Source organism: Muntiacus reevesi, chromosome 3 (assembly GCF_963930625.1).
Source record: "Muntiacus reevesi chromosome 3, mMunRee1.1, whole genome shotgun sequence".
In the NCBI taxonomy this organism is placed as follows: Eukaryota; Metazoa; Chordata; class Mammalia; order Artiodactyla; family Cervidae; genus Muntiacus; species Muntiacus reevesi.
This window is the reverse complement of record NC_089251.1, coordinates 212,938,876-212,960,475: the sequence shown is the minus strand read 5'-3', so window position 1 is coordinate 212,960,475 and position 21,600 is coordinate 212,938,876. Positions and strand designations below refer to the sequence as shown.

The window sequence follows — 21,600 nt, the reverse complement described above, 5'->3', positions numbered from 1 at the left end:
TTACTAAATTCATTTATTCTTAGAGTTTTGGGGTTTTCTATATATGTGTATCATGTCATTTGAAAATGGTTGACAGTTTTACTTCTTCCCTTCCAATTTAAATGCCTTTTATTTCTTTTTGTTGTTTGATTGCTATTAGTGGACTTCTAATACTGTGTTGAATAAAAGTGATGAGTGGGCATTCTTGTCTTGTTCCTGATATTAGAGGTAAAGATTTCAATTTTTACCTCTGAATATGATGTTAACTATTGGTTTGCCATATATAGCCTTTATTATATTGAAGTATTTTGCCTCTATACCCACTTTGTTTTGGGAGACTTTTTTTGTTAGTTTGTTTGTTTTACTGTAAATGAGTATTGAATTTTGTTATGTTTACCCTTCATTTTGTTGATGTGGTATATCATGTTGGTTGATTTCTGGATATTGAATCATCCATATATACCTGGGATAAATCCCACATGATCATGGTATATGGCCCCTTTAATGCATTGTTACATTCAGTTTGCTAATATTTTGTTGAGAATTATTGCATCCACATTTATATGAGATATTAGAGTACAGTTTTCTTCTTTTATAGTGTCTTTGTTTGGTTTTGGTACTACATTAAGGCAGATCTTGTAGAATACATTCAGAAGCTTCCCTTCCTCTTCAATTTTTTGAAATAATTTGAGAAAAATAGGTATTAGCTTTTCTTCAAATGTTTGGTAGAATTCGCCAGTGAAGCTTTCTGATCATGGCTTATTTGTTGGGAGTTTCCTGGTCACGGAATCAATTTTATTATTGATGATTAGTCTATTCAGATTTTTTATTTCTTCTCAATTCAGTCTTAGAAGAGTGTATGTTTCCAGGAATGTATCTATTTCTTCTAGAAGGGCTATCCAATTTTTTTATTATAATTGAATGAATGTTTGTATTTTGGTGATATTGATTGTAAATTCTTTTATTTCTGATTTCATTTATTCGAATCCTCTCTTTTTTCTTGAGTCTGATTAAAGATTTGTCTATTTTGTCTCTACAAAGAACAAGATCTTAGTTTCACCGATCTTTTCTATTTTTTTTTTTTAGCCTTGATTTCACTTTGTTCTGTTCTGATAATTTTTCTTTCTTTTACTATTTTAAGTTTTGTTTTTTCTTCTTTTTCTAGTTCCTTTAGATTAAAAGTTTAGTTCTTTATTTGAGATTTATCTTGTTTCTTGAGATAGGCCTGTATTACTACAAACCTCCCTGTTAGAACTGCTGTCTCTGAATCCCATTGATTTTGGAATGTTAGGTTTTCATTTTCATTTGTTTCAAGCTATTTTTGAATTTTCTCCTTGATTTACTTATTGACACATTGATTTTCAATGTATGTTGTTTAATCTCCACACATTTATATTTTTCCAGTTTCTTTTTCCTTTAATTCATTTCTGGCATACTGCTGTAGTCAGAAAATATAACTAGTATAATTTCAGTAGTCTTCTTAAAATTTACTAAGATTTGTTTTGTGGACTAGCACATGATCATTCCTGCAGAATGTTCTATGTGGACTTGATAAAAATGTGTATTCTGCCATTTTGGGTAGAAAGTTTTGTAGATATCTAATAGGTAATCTAGTTCAATGGTGTCATTTAAGCCCAGTATTTCCTTATTGATCTCTCTGGATTACTTATCCATGTATTAAAGTCCCCAACTACTCTTGTATTGGTGTCTATTCTTCTCTTTAGGTGTGTTAATATTTGCCTTATACATTTAGGTGCTTCTATGTTGGATATATTATGTATATATACATATACAAATACACACTTACAAATGTGTTTTCTTCTTGGATTGGCTCTTTTATCATATGTAATGCTCTTTGTTCTAGTCTTTGTTTTAAAGTCTATTTTGTCTGATAAAAGTATTGCTACCCCAGTTTTATTTTTGTTTCCATTTGCCTTAAATATCTTTTCCTGTCCTTTCATTTTCAGTCTTGGTGTGACCTTAGATCTGAAGTGAGTCTCTTTTTTAAAATATGAGTCTCATGAGTCTCATTTTTAAAATACATTCAGCCACAATATGTGTGTGTGTGTGTGTGTGTGTGTGTGTGTATACAGTTGATTTACAATGTGTTAATTTCTGCAGGCCTTCCCTGATAGCTCAGTTGGTAAAGAATCCACCTACATTACAGGAGACGCCAGTTTGATTCCTGGATCAAGAAGATCTGCAGGAGAAGGGATAGGCTACCCACTCCAGTACTCTTGGGCTTCCGTTGTGGCTCAGCTGGTAAAGAATCCACCTGCAATGTGAGAGACCTGGATTTGATCCCTGGGTTGGGAAGATGCTCTGGAGAAGAGAAAGGCTACCCACTCTAGGATTCTGGCCTGGAGAACATACATCTATATTCCTTGAGGTTGCAGAGTGGAACACGACTGAGCAACTCTAGTTTCATTTTCGATTTCTGCTGTACATCAAAGTGATTCAGTTACACATATATTCTTTTTATATTTTTTCCATCATGGTTTATCTCAGGATATTGAAAATAGTTCCTTGTTCTATAAAGTAGGACCTTATTGTTCATCTGTTCTCTATATAATAGCTTGCACCTACTAATCCCTAACTCCCAGTTCACCCCTCCCCACCCCCACCACTTGGCAACCACAAGTCTGTTCTCTATGCCTGGAAGTCTTTTTCTATTTTGTACATAGGTTCATTTGTTCATATTTTAGCACATATAAGTGATACCATATGGTACTTGTCTTTCTCTTTCAGGCTGATTTCACTTAGTATGATCTCTAGTTGCATCCATGTTGCAACTAATGCATATGGTATTATTTCACTCTTTTGTGTGGCTGTGAGTAGTATTCCATGTGCATATGTACCATGTCTTCTTTATCCTTTCCTCTGTCGATGGATATTTAGGTTGTTTCCATGCATTAGATGTTGTGAATGGTGTTACTATGAACACTGGGGTGCATATATTTTTTTGAATTTTAGTTTTGTTCAGATATCTGCCCAGGAAATGCCGTACTGTCTTCCACAGTGACTGCACCAGCTTGCATTCCCACCAACAATGTAGGAGGGTTCCCTTCTCTCCACACTGTCTCCAGCACTTGTTCTTTGTAGTCTTTTTAATGATGGCCATTCTAACTGGTGTGAGGTGGTACCTCGTCGTCATTTCTTTTAACTTTTTACTTTGCCTTGGGGCATAGGTGATTAGCAAAGTTGTGATAGTTTCAGGTGAAGAGCAAAGGGACTCAGTCATACATATACACATATCCATTCTCCCCCAGACTTCCCTCCCATCTGGGCTGCTACATAATATTGAGCAGAGTTCCATGTGCTGCACAGAGGTCCTTGTTGGTTATCCATCCATTTTCAGTATAGCAGTGTGTACATGTCCATCCCAAACCCCCTGACTCTCCCTTTCCGCCATCCTTCCCATGGCCAAGCTTAAGTTTGTTCTGTAAGTCCGTGAGTCTGTTTCTGTTTTGCGCTGTGTTTAGTCACTCAGTCATGTCCAACTCTTTGCAATCCCATGAACTGGATTGCAGCCTGCCAGGCTCCTCTGTCCATGGGGATTCTCCAAGCTTAAGAATACTGGAATGGGTTGCCAAGCTCTCCTTCAAGGGATCTTCCTGACCCAGGGATCAAACCCAGGCCTCCTGCATTGCAGTCAGATTCTTTACTATTTGAGCCACCACAGAAGCCCAAGAATACTGGAATCTATTCCTTCTCCAAGGATCTTCCCAACCCAGGAATCAAACCAGGGTGTCCACATTGCAGGTGGATTCTTTACCAGCTGAGCTACTAGGAAACCTGTTTCTGTTTTGTAAGTAAATTCATTTGTATGTCATCCCTTATATGTGGCATCTAAAAAGAAATGATACTAATGAAACATGTTGTAGTTTTGATTTACATTTCTACAGTAATTAGTGATGTTGGGCATCTTTTCATGTGCCTATTGACCTTCTCTATTTCTTCTCTGGAGAAATGTCTAGTTAGGTCTTCTGCTCATTTTTGAGTTGTATTGGTATTTGTTTCCAGGTGTTTCTGCACTGGGACTTGGAGTGAGTTTGTACATGGGCTCTTTAAGAGCAGACTCCAATATAGAACAGCCCTCTGGCTCTCCTAGATTTCAGTCCCATTGGATTTCAAAGCCAGTTATGGGGACTTATCTTCCTCCTCTGGGGTGCCTATCCTCAGATCTAGAGTGTTTGATGTGAGGGCTCAAACTCCTTGCTTCTTAGGGAGGACCCCTATAGTTGTGATATCCCTTCCTGTTTGTAGGTAACCACACTGGGGTTTGGTCCTGACAGGATGTTGTCTCTGTTTTCCCTATCTATCTCAATGTATTTTTTCCCCCTTTGTATCCTTAACTGTAGAAGGGATATCCTGCTACTCTTTAGGTTGTTCTCAGAGTGCGTTGCTCTATATATTGCTGTGATTTTTGTGTGTTTATGGGAGGAGGTGATCTTAGGATCTTCCTATTTCACCATCTTTTTAAAAAAATTTTGTATATTAGAGTGTAGTTGATTTACAATATTGTTATTAGTTCCTAGTATACAAAAAATGGGTTAGTTATACATGGTGGTGATGGTGGTTTGGTCAGTAAATTGTATCCTACTCTTGCAACCTCATGGACTGTAGCCCACCAGGCTCCACCCAGGTATCAAACCTTCATCTCCTGCATTGCAGGCAGGTTCCTTATTGCTGAGCCTCCAGGGAAGCCCCTCAGTTTTATACATACACATGTCAATTCTTTTTCAGATTCTTTTCCCGTGTAGATTATTATAGAATTTTGAGTAGAGTTCCCTGTGCTACACAGTAGGTCATTGTTGATTATTTTATATATAGCAATGTGCATGTGTTAACCCTAAACTCCTGCTAATTTATCTTTCCCCCACAACACCCTTCCCCTTTGGTAACCATAAGTTTGTTGGGATAACCATAAGTTTGTTTTTGAAGTCTGTGAGTATGTTTCTGTTTTATAAATAAGTTCATTTGTATCATTTTTTAAAGTTCCACATATAAGCGATATCATATGATATTAGTCTTTAACTTCACTTAATATGATAATTTCTAGGTCCATCCATATTGCTGCAAATGGTTTTATTCATTTGTTTTGATGGCTGAGTAATATTCCATTTATATGTGTACTACATCTTTATCCATTCCTCTGTCGATTGACATTTAAGCTGCTCCCATGTCTTGGGTATTATGAATAGTGCTTCAGTGAATATTGGAATGCATGTATCTTTCAAATTTTTCTCTGGATATATACCCAGGAGTGGGATTGTTTGGTCATATTGATAGCTCTATTTTTAGCTTTTTAAGTGATCTCCATCCTATTCTCCATAGTAGTTGTGCTAGTTTACACACACTGTTGGTTATCCCACCAACAGGGTAGGAGGATTCCTTTTTCTCCACATCCTCTTCAGTATTTATTGTTTATAGACTTTTTGATGATGACCATTCTGACCATTCTAGTCATTGTAGTTTTGATTTGCATTTCTCTAATAATTAGTGACATTGAGCATCTTTTCACGCTGTCTCACCATCTTGATTCCATCTCTTGACCATGTGATCTTAACAGCAAAATGCAAACTTTAAATTCTTTTCAGAATCATAAGTATAATGATCATTATATGCATAAATATATATTATCTAATAATCTTCGTATGATTTATTTCATACATGACAAAATACAGCACCATTAAAGATTATTCCTTTGACAGGGCAGATACCTATGATATCCAAGAATCATGAGATTTATTAGATACTATAGGCTGGATTGTGTCCCTCCTAAATTCATGTTTAGAAGAATCCCTAGCCTCTCACTGTGACTATATTTGGAAGTTGAGCCTATAAGGAATTAATTAAGATGAAATGATGTTTTGATGTCTTAAGACACCTTAATTCAATACGATTAGTATCCATCTAAGAGGAAGAGACATCACTGGTGCACCTGCTAAGAGAAATGGTCATGTGAGCACACAGTGAGAAGCTGGCCATCTGGAAGCCAGGAAAGAGGGCTCAGGAGAAACCTACTCTTTTCACACCTTGATCTTGGACTTCCAGAATCCAAAAATATGAGAAAAGTAAATTTATGTTTTTTTAATATACTCAGTCTGTGACTGTGATATTTTGTTATGGCAATCCTAGCAGACAAATATACTGAATAAGGTCACCTTGACCTGAATTTCCCTAAAGTTCTATGCTCACTACTACCATCTATTAGACTTATAGGAACACATAGACTTGGAAAGATCCTTCCTCTTCAGATATTTCCAAAATTCGCTAGGAATGCATATGTTTATTTCCACAATTAAGAATTTATTAAGATTTGCTATTTTTTCCCAGTTGAATAGTATGTGTGCCTGTCCAGAGAGGAATCTACAAACCTTTGATTTAATGATGAGTTGCCCAGGGAAATTTGGGTTACTACCATCTTTTTCATTGCTCCACAATGATAATCATAAAATCTGACATAGCTACTACTGTTCTTTAAGGATGAGCCTGGAAGTTTCATTGCTGTCACGATATTCTAGATGTCATTTTACAGAGGTGAATGGGGCTCCTGCCACTACCTCTGTGGTAGTTGTTGAACTAAAAGTAGCAGGGGCAAAGCCCCTAGTCACATGAAGTTTTAATATTGTGACAGAAGCAGCAAACAAATAAGTTATCTTGTAATTAAAATGAGAGCATTTTCACATAACTGAAGTATTTAACCTAACCTTAGAATTGTGGAAATTTTCTCCAAAGAAACACCTTTAAGGCTGAGGGCAGAATGATGAATAGGGGTTTGCTATTTGAAGAGTTGACCAATGAAGTGAATTAATGGAGACTTAAGAAAACACAGAGCTGAGGGAACCCAAGCAATAGAATATTTGTGTACTAGACCATAGTGAGCATGCTCAGTGGGGCTGGGTTGGCAGTGGGAGATATGCTTGCAAAACACTTTTTCTGCTTGGCAAAAAGTGAAACCTACTTTGTAATGCTTTCAAGTGATTAATTTTTACTATGCCAAGTAATTATAAAACAAATTACCTTGAAGTGATGATTTAACATGTGTATTGGCGGTAATTGAGTGGTCAAGTGAGATTAATTCAATTGATTTCATTATGTGAGAGTATTTCTTTGGAGCTGGTGCAAGACTACCTGTGTCGGATCTGTTGCTTGAAATATATGCCTGTGGGAAACATTTAAGGTGTTGGAGTGTGTGTTCAAAGCATGTAAAAACTAGACTTTTGATAAGAGTCTTTGCTTGCCCAGAAAAGAACAAGGCTGTCTCTCAGTTTATGACAGCCTCAGAGGTCAGCTGCATGAAGAACTGCAGCTCCTAAGACTAATTCTTTGTCAAATCAGAGAGTTGCCCAGTTTGGGAATTAGGAGTGGTAGGAGCGGAACTCCACCTTTCTGTCATATACTGTCCCTTCCGCAGGAAGGCAAAAGTATGTGGTTCTTTCTGCTGTGTTAAATATCTCACTCCATGTAGTCAAAGCTAAGGATTTTCCAGTAATCATGTACAGATGTGACAGTTGGACCATAAGGAAGGTTGAGTGCCTAAGAATTGATACTTTTGAACTGTGGTGCTAGAGAAAACTTTTGAGAGTCCCTTGGACAGCAAGGAAATCAAACCAGTCAATCTTAAAGGAAATCAACCCTGAATATTCATTGGAAGGACTGATGCTGAAGCTCCAATAGTTTGGCCATCTGATGCAAAGAGCTGACTCATTGGAAAAGATACTGAGGCTAGGAAAGTTGAAGGCAGGAGGAGAAGGGGATGACCGAGGATGAGATGATTGGATGACATCACCGATTCAGTGGACAATGAATTTGAGCAAACTTCGGAAGATGGTGAAGTACAGAGAAGCCTGGCTTCCTGCAGTCCATGGGGTTGCAAAGAGTTGGACTTGAGTGAACGACTGAACAACAACAAAAGTCTTGGATACAAGAACTTTATCTTTGATAACGGGTTAGCAGAACTAGTAAGTTTATCCTCAGTTCACATTGTTAGTAGTAAAAGATTCCTGTTATGTTAGAAATCATTTCTAAGTCAAAATAGCTTTTGAAAGTCTTAAGCAGCAGGTGCCTCAGACACAATCTGTTATAACCCAGCCTGATAATTTCAGTAAATGAGTCTTAAATGCAAATGGCTCGACAATGCCTTTAGCCTATAATTTATTTCTAAGACAGTTATTATTGTCTACCCCAGAGCTGTTGAAATTGTTTAAACTAGAAAAATAAGAATGCCTTAAAAAGGAAAACTAAGTAATTAGGGATGGCCCTCAAGATATCCCCTAGGTAATCACTGCATCCATAAAGCAAAGATAATTGGTGAAATGAGACTTTGTTTTAAGTGTGTAGCTAAGTGGTAGTCTCTACAGTAAGGATTGGGACATTTTAGGTTAAAAAAAGTCTTGGTTTGCCCAAATTTTATTCTCACTCAGCCATGCACTTTTTTTAAAAATCAGCTTCTCCTGGATCACATGCATGACACAATCTTTAGCAACTTATTACTGAGTACTGACTATATCAGACATGTACAAGGGGCTGCCTGGGTATGATGGGGATTATAATAATAAATAAGAGCAACAATTTTTCCCCCCTCAGGAGAATAACACTTAGTGGATGAGAGAGAAAGATAAATAATCAATACAATGCTTTGAACTGGCAAGTAGTAAAAGTGCAGAATAAAAAGTACCATCAGACCAGGGCTTTGGTACCAACTGATCATGAAATAAGGAAAAAAGGTAAAATGTAGAGAAATTTTTCATAAAGTTAAATATTTAATTGAAAGGACTTGAAGTAATTCTAAGGTAAAGATCTTTCCTAATTCTTTTGAGGTGAGCATAATTATTTTATGAAAAGATGGTGATACAGATGGTAACATGGGAACATCTGGGATAGAATCAATCTCTTTCTTTTAATGGACAAAATAGCTAAATATCTGAGATCCACTGTTTTAAGTCAAAGAGAAGCCCTTCTGTGCCTGTATTTAAGGATGTGTTCAGGATGGAGGTCGCTTTGAGGTGGGTCTGCCTCGAGTACACAGCTCAGCATTCTATCTGATTTTCTTCTCTGCTGCCCACAGTTCAAAATTAAAATTATGTTGATAGCAGAACAGATGTTGAATGGATCAACCCAGTCACCTTAGCATTCTGAGAATATTGAAAATCTTCTTTACAATCAAGAGATGTAACCTTACTGTATTACTAAAGTCTGTTTTGTTGAAAGAAAAATCAAGTGAAGGGAAAATGTAAACAGTGAATATAAGAAGCCCTAAGTTTTCCCTAAAACTTGAAGTCAGCAAATAGCTACAGCTGAGCCTCAACAACAATAATAACAGCAAAGCTGAGCATAGTCATAACCTCAGCTTCTAGGTTCACTTGTTCCAATTCAACTTATTAACAGAAACTAGCCATATCTCTCAGTATTAAGTCCACATTCCCAGGAGATCATCTGTGGCCTCAGCGTGAGATAGGTATCATCCTTGGTCAGATTCATTCCATTCTGGGAAGAAGAAGGGGAAAAGGATCATGGATTTATATAAAATAATAATCATATGTCAGATACTCTCTTACAAAGTGGTACTTGTATTAATATTACTTAGTTACATTGGAGAATTAGTATTATATTTATTATTTAATCCACTCAGCAATTCAATGAGGAAGTATTGTAATTATCATCTTCTATTTGGAAAAAGGAAACTAAGACTCACTGAAACTAAGATCTTTGTTCAAGTTCATACAACACTTAAATAGGAGAGCTTGTATGGAGACTTGGCCATGGAACCAAAGTTTATGTGGCATGACTCCTGGGCTCTCGTGCCTGTGGATCAGAGGGCAGTTCCCTCCAAAAAGGGATCATTGTGAGCTGGAGAGTAAATATATGAAAGGCATTCTAACTGTAATCACTGAAGGATTCAATCATCCAAGTGGCAGGAAGAGTTTTATTTTTTCAAACCAACTGCAAATGGAAATTGAATTTTTAGAATGTGCAATTAGGATATGAACACAGATAGAGCATAGTACTAAATTTGATCCAGTTATGTAAATATGTTCTACCTGACAGAGAAAAATAAATTACTCAGTATTAAAATAGATGTAGAATAATTGTCATGCTGAATTCTTTCCTACTGAGACTACAGTATTTTATAATCTTAAAATTAAGAAACAGAATAACAATTTACAGAGATTTTAGTATCCACACTTTAATGAATACTGATTCTTTGAACATTGAAATATATCTTGTATAACAGTTATACATATCAAGTCATTTTAAATACCATAAGATAATGCAGAGTTATTGCTATGATAAAAGCATTCAAGATGAGCTAGGAAAATACATGTTATTTAAAAAGATACCTTGCCACCAATATATACATTTATCCAAATTTATGTTGATCCAAGAAAATAATATAAGAAAGAATTTGCTATGGAAAAATCTATGATGTATCTCAGTGTCTTAAATGAATATCCAAGGAAAAGTAACAAATAAAGATGGAAGACGCCAATTATTTTCTTCTATATAAAGTAGGTTGAAAAGTAGATTAAATACACATCAGTTCAGTTCAATTCAGTCACTCAGTTGTGTCCGACTCTTTGTGACCCCATGAATCACAGCACACCAGGCCTCCCTGTCCATCACCAACTCCTGGAGTTTAGTCAAACTCATGCCCATCGAGTCGGTGATGCCATCCAGCCATCTCATCCTCTGTCGTCCCCTTCTCATCCTGTCCTCAATCCCTCCCAGCATCAGGGTCTTTTCCAATGAGGCAGTTCTTCGCATGAGGTGGCCAAAGTACTGGAGTTTCAGCTTCAGCATCAGTTCCTCCAATGAACTTTAGGATGGACTGGTTGGATCTCCTTGCAGTCCAAGGGACTCTCAAGAGTCTTCTCCAACACCACAGTTCAAAAGCATCAATTTTTCGGTGCTCAGCTTTCTTCACAGTCCAACTCTCACATCCATACATGACCCCTAGAAAAACTATAGCCTTGACCAGACAGACCTTTATTGGTAAAGTAATGTCTCTGCTTCTTAATAAATATATACAAAATCATATAAAACAGTAATATTTGCCACAAAAGAGGGATAAGAATAAGAATATTCAGATGGAAAATAAAATCAAGGTTAGAAAAAAGTAGAATCCTCTCATATATTTATTAATTATTCAAAGAAACATATTGAGTATTTCAGATGAGAGGTAGCAGAACTAAAAATACAGTTTCATTGGAACTAGTAGATAAATGTTTTAGTTATAAAAATAAAACTAATTTGACCATGAAAATAATATTTTTATAAATATATTAAAAGACTTGGGTAAACTAAATAGTATGAAAATTGCACTTATTTTTGGTTAATCTAAAGGAGCATAGAGAGATTTTAATCCAGTGGAATTTGGAAATAGGAGAAGACAACTCTATTTTTTTACCCTAAAAAGATGGTAGATTCCCCCTTTCCAGGGATGCAGGTCTAAAGATCTTGGCCTGCTGATCCTATAGGTATCTCAGATCAGATGTGTCCTCCACTCATCTTTTTCCTCAAACAGACCCTCATAACTTTTGGGGTCCTCTCCTTTCTGTTTCTGTAGCAACTTCCTCCTTGCCTCTATTATCCTGCCACTGTTCCTTGTTACTAAAATCAAACCTGAGTCATGTTCTGCTAAAGCATATTGAATGGATCTCCAGACCTTTGGATAATTTGCACACTGCTTTTATGCTATGGATAACTGTCTATGATTCTACTCTTCTCTACTTCTCAAGAAGTCCATTCCATAGTCCCATTTAAAGCTATGCTTCTGTAACTCTGGTCTAATTACAGTTTCTGAATATTTCAGGTATCGTATACTTCTATGATATCTTGCCTCTGTTTCATCTACCTAGAATGCCATTCCTCAATCTGTCTCAAAACAGTTCTAAATCCTTTGAGAAGATATCTCCTAATCATTCCAGGCAAACTTAACATCTTTGAGCCTCTAAGATATTCTGAACATGCTTTTATTATTCTGAACATGCTTTTATTATTCTAAACACCTTATTGCCTAATGTTTTATTTTACCATGCAATTTATCAGTCTTTCTTTCCCATAATAAACTCAGTTTCCTGACGAAAACACAGATATTTATTTCATCTTTCTGTCCCCAACACCTAATGTTGAGTAGATGCCATTACATAAATGTAATGGCATTTATGTAATGCCATTTATGTAACAATGGCAGTTGTGGCTGCCCCATGTCCTAGATAAACTAGAAAAGACAGAGACATTCCAGATTATAATGACCTGTGAAGCTTTATTGTCTTCCTGAAGTTATGACTCTATCATAGGAAGCAGTAAACAAACTCCTATAGCTATCTCAAAGGTATATATTTTGATATAAATTTTATGTCAGGAAAAATCTTTCTTCTCTCTTTTTAATTATAACTTGCTTTTGGATATTAGCCTTTACATATTGACAATTCTGTCATTTTGAATAATGACAATTTCTTCCCATTATTTGTCTTGTCTTACCACTTGCGATATGACCTTTAAAATAATATTGAATAGTAGCAGTCATACTGTGCATCCTTGATGTACTGCTGATTTTCAGAAGAGTATTTCTGACATCTCCGTTAGCAGTGATAACTTGTGTAGATGATTCAGACTAAGGGGGATCCCATTTATTATTAGTTAGCTAGCAGTAGCTATCATTAATGAGCATTGAAGTTAATCAAATGCTTTTCATATATTTTGAGCTAATAGATTGTTTATCTTTCTTTAATATCCAAATATGGAAAGTTACATCTATAAATTTGTTTATAAATGTTTAGCATCATTGTATTCTTTGGAAAACCTGATAGAGTTATGTCATATTTTTTAAAGTAAATATTTGAGTTTGGTGTGCTAATATTTTAAAAATGTCTGTGGTCAAAGTTGGCCTATAAATATCCTTTTGTCTGATTTTTGGTCTTCTTTCCTTTAATCTTTAATGTTTTAATTTTCTATGGTTCATCTTAAGTTTACACATCTGTTTATTCACTGTAACAAAGGCAAATAAACTTAGTTATATTATTAAAGTTTTTTAAAATATGTAAATGTGTCTAATCTTGTTCTCATCTCTCCTCATGTATCAGTCCTTCCTATCTAAAAATGTAGGCCCTCTTCAAAATGTCTCCATGACTTCATAATAATGCCTAAAATTGTATATGAATATAAAATACATAATTATATACATTCATATATATAGAAGTTTGGATGATTTTATAAAAATCCTGGGAAGCTGCCCCTTCTCGGGGATCATGATGGGCAGCAAGATGGTGTCTGCCTGCCGGGTCATTTAGGTAGTCAAGTCACATACTCCATTAATAAGTTTCCCTGACAGAAGAGACCGTCCTAAGCCAAATGTATCAGAGGTTCTAAGATCAGCAGGACTGCCATCTCATACTTCTTCAATTTCACAGCATTCTAAGGGAAGTAAATCGCCAGACTGACTGATGCATCAGGGTCCCCCAGACACTGCAGAGATAATAAAAACTTTACCTCAGAGATACAGAAGGAAACTTGTGTCTCAAGAAGAAATTGAATTTATCCAACGTGGAGGTCCAGAATAATCACTGACAATGTGGCTGCTGTTTGTCATCAAAGAAGAGTCTTTCTAAAAAAGGACTTCCAGAATGACAAATGAAAAATTGTATATTAAACAACTTTAATAAATATTCTGTAAAAAAAAAAAAAAAAAGATGGAGTATAGAAAATTTAGATGGACACATATCTCCTAGTTTATGTATCTTGGTCAGTTTCTCTAAAAGCTTACCTGATTATTTATATACTTTATACCTTAATTAAAGTATACATTTTAAAAACATTAGCCTTATTAATTTACTCTTGATTATCAAGCATTAGCAGTGTTAAACTATTGGAAGCACACAATGTCTAGTGAACCGTCTAAGGCGTCCAGTAATTTCACTTTTCTTTCAGTTTCTGTTTAAACATAGAATATATTTGGCAGAATTGCAGCTTTCTGGAAGTAATTTTCCTGAACTTGAATGAGGATCCGTGAAATAATAACTCCATTATTTGTTCTTACTTATCAATGTTTTTGCATTCACAAAGTTACTGGAGTATAACTGGCTTATTAACAAGCATATCCTACTCTAAATGATAAAAATATACCCATGGTAAAACAGGTGACTTTGTGGTATCAAGACTAGGGAGTTAACACATAATGTTATATGTAAGCTGTAATAAGAAAAGAAATGCTAGAGTATAAGATGGAAATGAGATCAAAATGAATATAGTATAGGAATAACATTTGAACAGAAATTGTAATTTATTGTTTTCAGGGGGGTTAAGAAAGTCTTGTTCTTTGGTTTATCTCTTTGTTTTGATTGTGATCATATATACAAATCCTGATAATCATAAACTTTCTCAAACTTAATTGTAAAAAAAAACTTTAATCCTCTAAAACCTTTTCTTGTTTTATAGCACTTTGCTTTATTCACTTGCTATGTCATAGAACTAGTTCCAAGTTAAGTGATAACTCTAATTCTTTAATAGTTGTATAATGTTCCATTATGTGCACATATCACTACTTATATCAAAATTCCTTAAAAGCCTGAAGGGCTTTTACCTCTCTTTTTTCTATTAAAAATGCTGCAGTTAACGTTATTATATACGTTGTTGGGCTTCCCTGGTGGCTCAGTGGTAAAGAACCCGCCTGCCAATGCAGGAGATGTGGGTTTGATTCATGGGTTGGGAAGATCCCCTGGAGAAGGAAATGGCAACCACTCCAGTATTCTTGCCTGGGAAATCCCATGGACAGAGGAGCCTGGCGGGCTACAGTCTGTGGGGTCGCAAAAGTGTTGGACACAACTTAGAGCCTAAACAACAGTAATATATATGTTGTTATGCACTGGTGATTTAATTTCTATTATATGATTTTCTGGGAAATAGATTTCCTGGAAACTTGTAAAGGTATATTTGGTTCTTTTTCAGTAAACTTTTAATAATTCACACACACACACACACACACACACACACACACACATATACTGTTGGTGTACAGATCTTAAGTGCGTACCACATAGTTTAAGACACAGAGGATTAGCAGTACTTTATAGCTGGACATTACATAGACTCAGATGTAAAAATATTTGCACCTTTCTCATTGTGTGATGACTTGATTGCATGTCCACACTTTATCCAATCCATAACTGAACATTTGAGCTGTTTCCAGCTTAGGGTTATTACCAGTGGTACAGTTACACATTCTCCTACATATCTTCTGGTGAACATAGGTCCACACCTACATATAAATGGAGTCACTGGGTTGTAGGATGTGCATTTATTCCACCTAAGGGTAAACATCTACAGAGTTTACCTAAAGTTGTACTAATTTACAATCCCAGTTGTAGTATATGAAGGTTTCTATTGTGCCACTTTCTTACCATTACCTAATCTTATCTTTTTATTTTAGCCATTTGGCAAATTTGTAGTGATATCTAGTTGTGATTTAATTGCAATATGCTGAGGACTGATGAAATTTAGCACTTTTTCATTTACTGGCCATTTGAATATTCTCTTTTGCCAATTGCTTTCTTCGGGTCTTTTGTTTATTTTCCTGATGTTTTGTCTTCCTTTTATTGACTCATAATAGTTTTTCATATATTCTAGTACATATATATCTTCTACTTCTTGCTTTATGTTTTGATATCTTGTAATGGTATCTCTGTAATGGTATCCTTTGGTGAATAGATACTTTAAAATTTAATGTAGTTCATCCATCAGTCTTTCATTTCATGGTTATGTTTTTATGTCCAGTATAAGAAATCTTTGCCAATTGCAAGCTTATTAAGGTATTCTAACATATCTTCTTTCAGAAGTTTTATTGCTTTGTCTATTACATTTAAATTTATAGTCCTTCTGGAATTGATTTTTGCATATGGTGTGAGGTACGTGTCAAGATTAAATGTTTTTCTATATGGATATCCAGTTGACTCAGCCTCAGTTATTGAAATGATGATTCTTCCCACACTGTATTACAGAGTCAATTTTGTTGTAAATCAAGTGACCATACATATAGAGAGAGACTTTTTATGTGTGTTCTCTATTTCTCTATTTTATTCCTTTGATTTATTGGTCTGTCTTGCACCGACACCACATTGTCTTAATTGGGGTAACTTTGTAGTTAGTTTTGATATCTGGTAATAAAATTCTTCCAACTTTGTTTTTCTTCTATAGATTTATCTTGTTTATTCTTGGTCCATTGCTTTCTTATATATATTTAAGAACCAGCTTGTGCTACACACACACATGCACACACACATTGAGAGATTTTATTTAATTTATAGATCAATTTGGAGATAATTGGTATCTTTACACTTCTCAGAATTATGATTAATAAAGCTCCATTTACATAAACAGACCACTTTTAATTAATCTCAAAAATGTTTTGTAATTTTTCTGTGTGTATGTCTTAGCTTCAGTTTTACTCTGTGATATATGATCATTCTTGACACTAATGAAAATGATGTCATTTTTAAGAAAACATGGGTTTATAATTTTATCTGTTACTACATAGTAATATATGTTTATTTATGTATTGTCATATCTAGAGACCTTGTTAACTTCTTTTTTCAATTCTTTTAAAATAACATTTTGAATTCTCTACATATATAATGTCATACTTGAATTATGAACAATTTGTTATTTTTTTCTAAACCTTACACACTTTCTTATTTTTCCCCCTTGCCATATGGTAGAAGAGAGGACTTTTTGCAATGCTAAAATGTTGGGTAGAGGCAGAGATAGTGGACATCTTCGTTTAGTTTTTCATCTCATGAGGATATCTCAATAGTTAACTATTAAGTATAATGTTTGTTGTAGATACATTTAAATATATTTTAATTGAGATAGAGCCTATATACAACGGAGTGCATAAATATTAGGTTTTAAGACTAATTAAGGTTTGCATATATTTATATATACTTTTGGAACCACCACTGGATCAACCAAAAGAGAACACTGCAAGTATCTCAGAAAGCTCAGGTGTGCCCCTCTCCCCTCCCTCACCAGTGGCTCTGGCCTAGTGACTGAACCCAACTGGGTTATTAAATGGGTAAGGGAGCTCCTTGATGAAATTATGAATCTTTTTTTTTTTTCAGCATAGAGCGCAGTGCAGAAAGGTGAAGGTTGAATCTTCTGGGACATAAGGTAAACATGCATCCTTTCTCTTTGTCAGAATTACTTTTCCTCTTTTGTCCCCATACGAAGTCCCAGTAGATAGCAAGTCAGTCATACATCTTTCTGGAATCTGAAACACTGCTCTTTGCTCTTTTTTGTGTGTGACTATCTATGACTAAACTGAAATAACAATAAAAAAATGTATGTTGAAATTTTGATAATAGTTAAGTTATGGATAGTCACAAAGGCAAATGACCACTCTGTAACATTAAGAAAAAAAGACAAATTTTAAAAATAAACACTTTTAAAAGTCATCAAAGAGCTATGGGCACAAAGAAGTTTAAATAAAATAATTTTAGAAAGAGAGTAGGCCGTCAGCAATGAGCAAAGACGAGCAGCGTTCTTTACGTCTCAATGCAATGATTGGATGGGAAAATAAGACCATTATAGGCAAAAAATGTAAAGGAGAAAGGAGATTCACTGAGATTTTACTACTGCACATCAACTGACTGCTTACCAATTCTCCACGTAAAGAATTTCTAGGGGTCCTAGAAAATTGAAGGCTGGTTAGAAAATAAAAAGAAGTTGCTTAATTCACGTTTGATTACATTTCAAAGTACCTTTGGAAAGCAGGGCTTGATCTTACTGTGGAGAACAAGAACACCAATTACCTAAACTAAAGTTCCTAGCTGCATAACAAAGCAAGTCCTTTATGGAAGGATTTTTGTCCACTTGAATCTCTACTGCTATTTTATACCTAAAGTACAGTGCATATACAAGCATCTAAAAGATGTGCAAATTAGCAGAATACTGTAATTTAAGTAAAAAGGGAAAAAAACCATAGATGACACAGCTATAGGAATTAACAAAAAAATAGATATTATTAACAAAAATTTAGAGGAAAAGAGTGGTAAAAAGGTGAAGAATTTAAGCATAGAAAGAAAACTAAAAAATGTAAATTCTGGAATTAAAATAAATGAGTATTCATTTGATTGGCTTAAAAGTAGACTGGACACACACATAAAAGGATTATTAACTTAAAAGAAGGTCATTTGGAATTATCTAAAAGTGAATCACAGAAAATAAAATAATAATTACAATAGGGGATCAGATCCCTTGAAGAGATTGTAATATGTCCTTATATATGTTTATTAATAAATAGTTAAAAAATAAAATTGTAAAATAATACATCTGCAACCCTCCAAAACATGATATAATGGCTTCCCTCGTGGCTGCTGCTGCTGCTAAGTCACTTCAGTCGTGTCCGACTCTGTGCGACCCCATAGACGGCAGCCCACCAGGCTCCGCCGTCCCTGGGATTCTCCAGGCAAGAACACTGGAGTGGGCTGCCACTTCCTTCTCCTCCCTGGTGGCTAGTGGTAAAAAATGCGCCTGCAATGCTGGAGATGCTGGTTCAATTCCTGGGTTGGGAAGATTCCCTGGAGAAGCAAGTGGCAACCCACTCCAATGTTCTTGCCTAGGAAATCCCATGGATGGAGGAGCTTAGTGGGCTATAGGCCATGGGGTCACAAAGAGTTGGACATGACTGAGCAACTAAACAACAATAAAGTATACCTAATAATTTTAAAGAACTATGTGTAAGGCCTATACATTGAAAACTGGAAGAAATTAAAGGTCTAAATATGTTTATAAATACATAGATATAAATATATATTATCTATTTATAAATAGGTAAACTATGTCATAAATTACAAGCCTGAATATTAAGATGCCATTTCTCAAGTTGATCTGTCAGTTAAATTGAGTTCAGTCACTCAGTTGTGTCTGACTCTTTGTGACCCCATGGACTGCAGCACACCAGGCTTCCCTGTCTGTCACCAACTCCTGAAGCTTGCTCAAACTCATGTCTATCATGCTGGTGATGCCATCCAACCATCTCATTCTCTGTCCTCCCCTTCTCCTCCCAGCATCAGGGTCTTTTCCAATGAGTCAGTTCTTCACATGAGGTGGCCAAACTATTGGAGCTTCGGCATCAGTCCTTCCAGTCAATATTCAGGACTGATTTCCTTTAGGATTAACTGATTTGATCTCCTTGCAGTCCAAGGGACTCTCAAGAGTCTTCTCCAACGCCACAGTTCAAAAGCATCAATTCTTTGGCACTCAGCTTTCTTTATGGTCCAACTGTCACATCCATACTGTTGAAGCCTAGTTTGGAGAATTTTGAACATTGCTAGCATGTGAAATGAGTGCAGTTGTGTGGTAGTTTGAACATTCTTTGGCATTGCCTTTCTTTGGGATTGGAATGAAAACTGAACTTTTCCAGTCCTGTGGCCACTGCTGCGTTTTCCAAATTTGCTGTCACAGCATCAACTTTTAGGATTTGAAATACCTCAGCTGGAATTCTATCACCTCCGCTAGGTTTGTTTGTAGTGATACTTCCTAAGGCCCACTTGACTTCACATTCCAGGATGTCTGGCTCTAGGTGAGTGATCACACCATTGTAATTATCTGGGTCATTAATTTTTTTTTTTGGTATAGTTTTTCTGTGTATTCTCGCCATGTCTTCTTAATATCTTCTGCTTCTGTTAGTTACATATTGTTTCTGTCCTTTATTGTGCTCATCTTTGCATAAAATGTTCCCTTGGTATCTCTAATTTTCTTGAAGAGAACTCTAGTCTTTCCCATTCTATTGTTTTCCTCTATTTCTTTGCACTGATCACTTAGGAAGGCTTTCTTATCTTTCCTTGCTATTCTTTGGAACTCTGCATTCAAATGGATATATCTTTCCTTTTCTCCTTTGCCTTTGACTTCTCTTCTTTTCTCAGCTATTTGTAAGGCCTCCTCAGACAACCATTTTGCCTTTTTGCATATCTTTTTCTTTGGAATGGTTTTGATCACCACCTCCTGTATAATGTTACGAACCTCTGTCCATAGTTCTTCAGGCACTCTGTGGATGAGATCTAACCCCTTGAATCTATTTGTCTATCAAATCTAATCCCTTGACTCTATCACTTCCACATTATAATTGCAAGGGATTTGAATTATGTCATACCTGAATGGTCTAGTGGTGTTTCTTACTTCTTTCAATTTAACTCTAAATTTGTAATAAGGAGGTTAATCTATAGATTCCCACTTATTCCATCCCAATTTAAATTCTGTTTTATAACTGGAGAGTTTATTTTTAATAAGAATTTTAATATGTAACTATATACTATGCAATAACATACAATTAGTGTAATAACTGTAATATATGCTATACATTATACAATTGTAGAACATAATACATATTTAAGAATATAACTTAAATGCATAAATCTGGGGAAAGAAAAGCCAAGGCTCTCTTGAAAAAGAAAAATTAAGATGAAAGACTGATGTACCATATTTCAAGACTTAGAGTTAAGCTATTAATTGAGTCAATTGGATATTAGTATAGAGATACACAAACAGGTCAAAGAAGCCAAAAAGAAAACCTATAGTTGAACTCCTATATATAATTACTTGATTTTGACAAGATCATCAGTAAACAATTCAATAGCATAATGGAGGGTTATTTAATTTAGAAATTATTAGGGTCCTCCAGAGAAGTAGAACCAGTAGGTGAGATGACAGATAAAGAAGAAAGAATTATAAAAGGAATTGGTTCACACAGTTATGGAGACTAAATCCCACAGTCTGCTCCTCTGCAAGTTGGAAAACCAGGAAAGCCAGTGGTATAGTTCAGTCTTAGTTGAGGGGTTGGGGTTGGGGGCAATGTGTATAGATCCTAGGGTCCAAGAGTCCCAGAACCAGAAGCTCCAAGGTCTGAGGACAGGAAAGGGTGAATGTCCTAGCTTAAGAAAAGAGAGAAGGAACCCACTGTTCCTCACTCTTCTGTTCTATTCTGGCCCTCAGTGGATTGGGCGATGCGCACTTTGGTGAGAGTTGATGTCCTTACTCAGTTTACTGAAGCAAGCACTAATCTCTTCTAGAAACATCCTTATAGATTCACCCAGAAATAGTGTTTTACCAGCTACCTGGGTCTCTCTAACCCATTCAAATCGACATATTAGGTTAATCATCACAACAAATACTGCTGGAGAAACCAAATATCCAATTGAAGAGTGCTTACAAAATCAGTTACTGTTGACCCCCTCATTCTTACCCCTTACACCAAAATTAATTTAAAAAATGAATCATAAACCTAAATGTAAAAGCTAGTATTTTAAAGCTTCTAGAAGGAAATATAGGCAAATCTCTTGGTGTAGGCAAATATTTCTTAATTAGAACAGAAAAGGCACTACTCTTAAATATTTTGGAAAAATGGACTTTTAAAAATAAAACCTTCTAAATACCAAAGATAAAGATAAGGAAGTAAAGAGACAAATCATGGACTTGGAAAGTATATTCATGAAAGTTTATCTGGCAAATTATTCATATACAGAAAAATAAAGAAATCCTACAAATCAATAATAAAATGACAAGTAACTCTTTCTTCAAATGAGCAAAAAACTTTGGATGAACACTGCAGAAAATGAAATCCTA

General features: G+C 35.4%; 1 pseudogene; it reads left to right on the top strand.

The window, feature by feature from the left end:
• Positions 1 to 13,235: 13,235 nt before the first annotated feature.
• On the top strand, positions 13,236 to 13,547 carry LOC136163413 (alpha-ketoglutarate dehydrogenase component 4 pseudogene; annotated as a pseudogene).
• Positions 13,548 to 21,600: the final 8,053 nt, after the last annotated feature.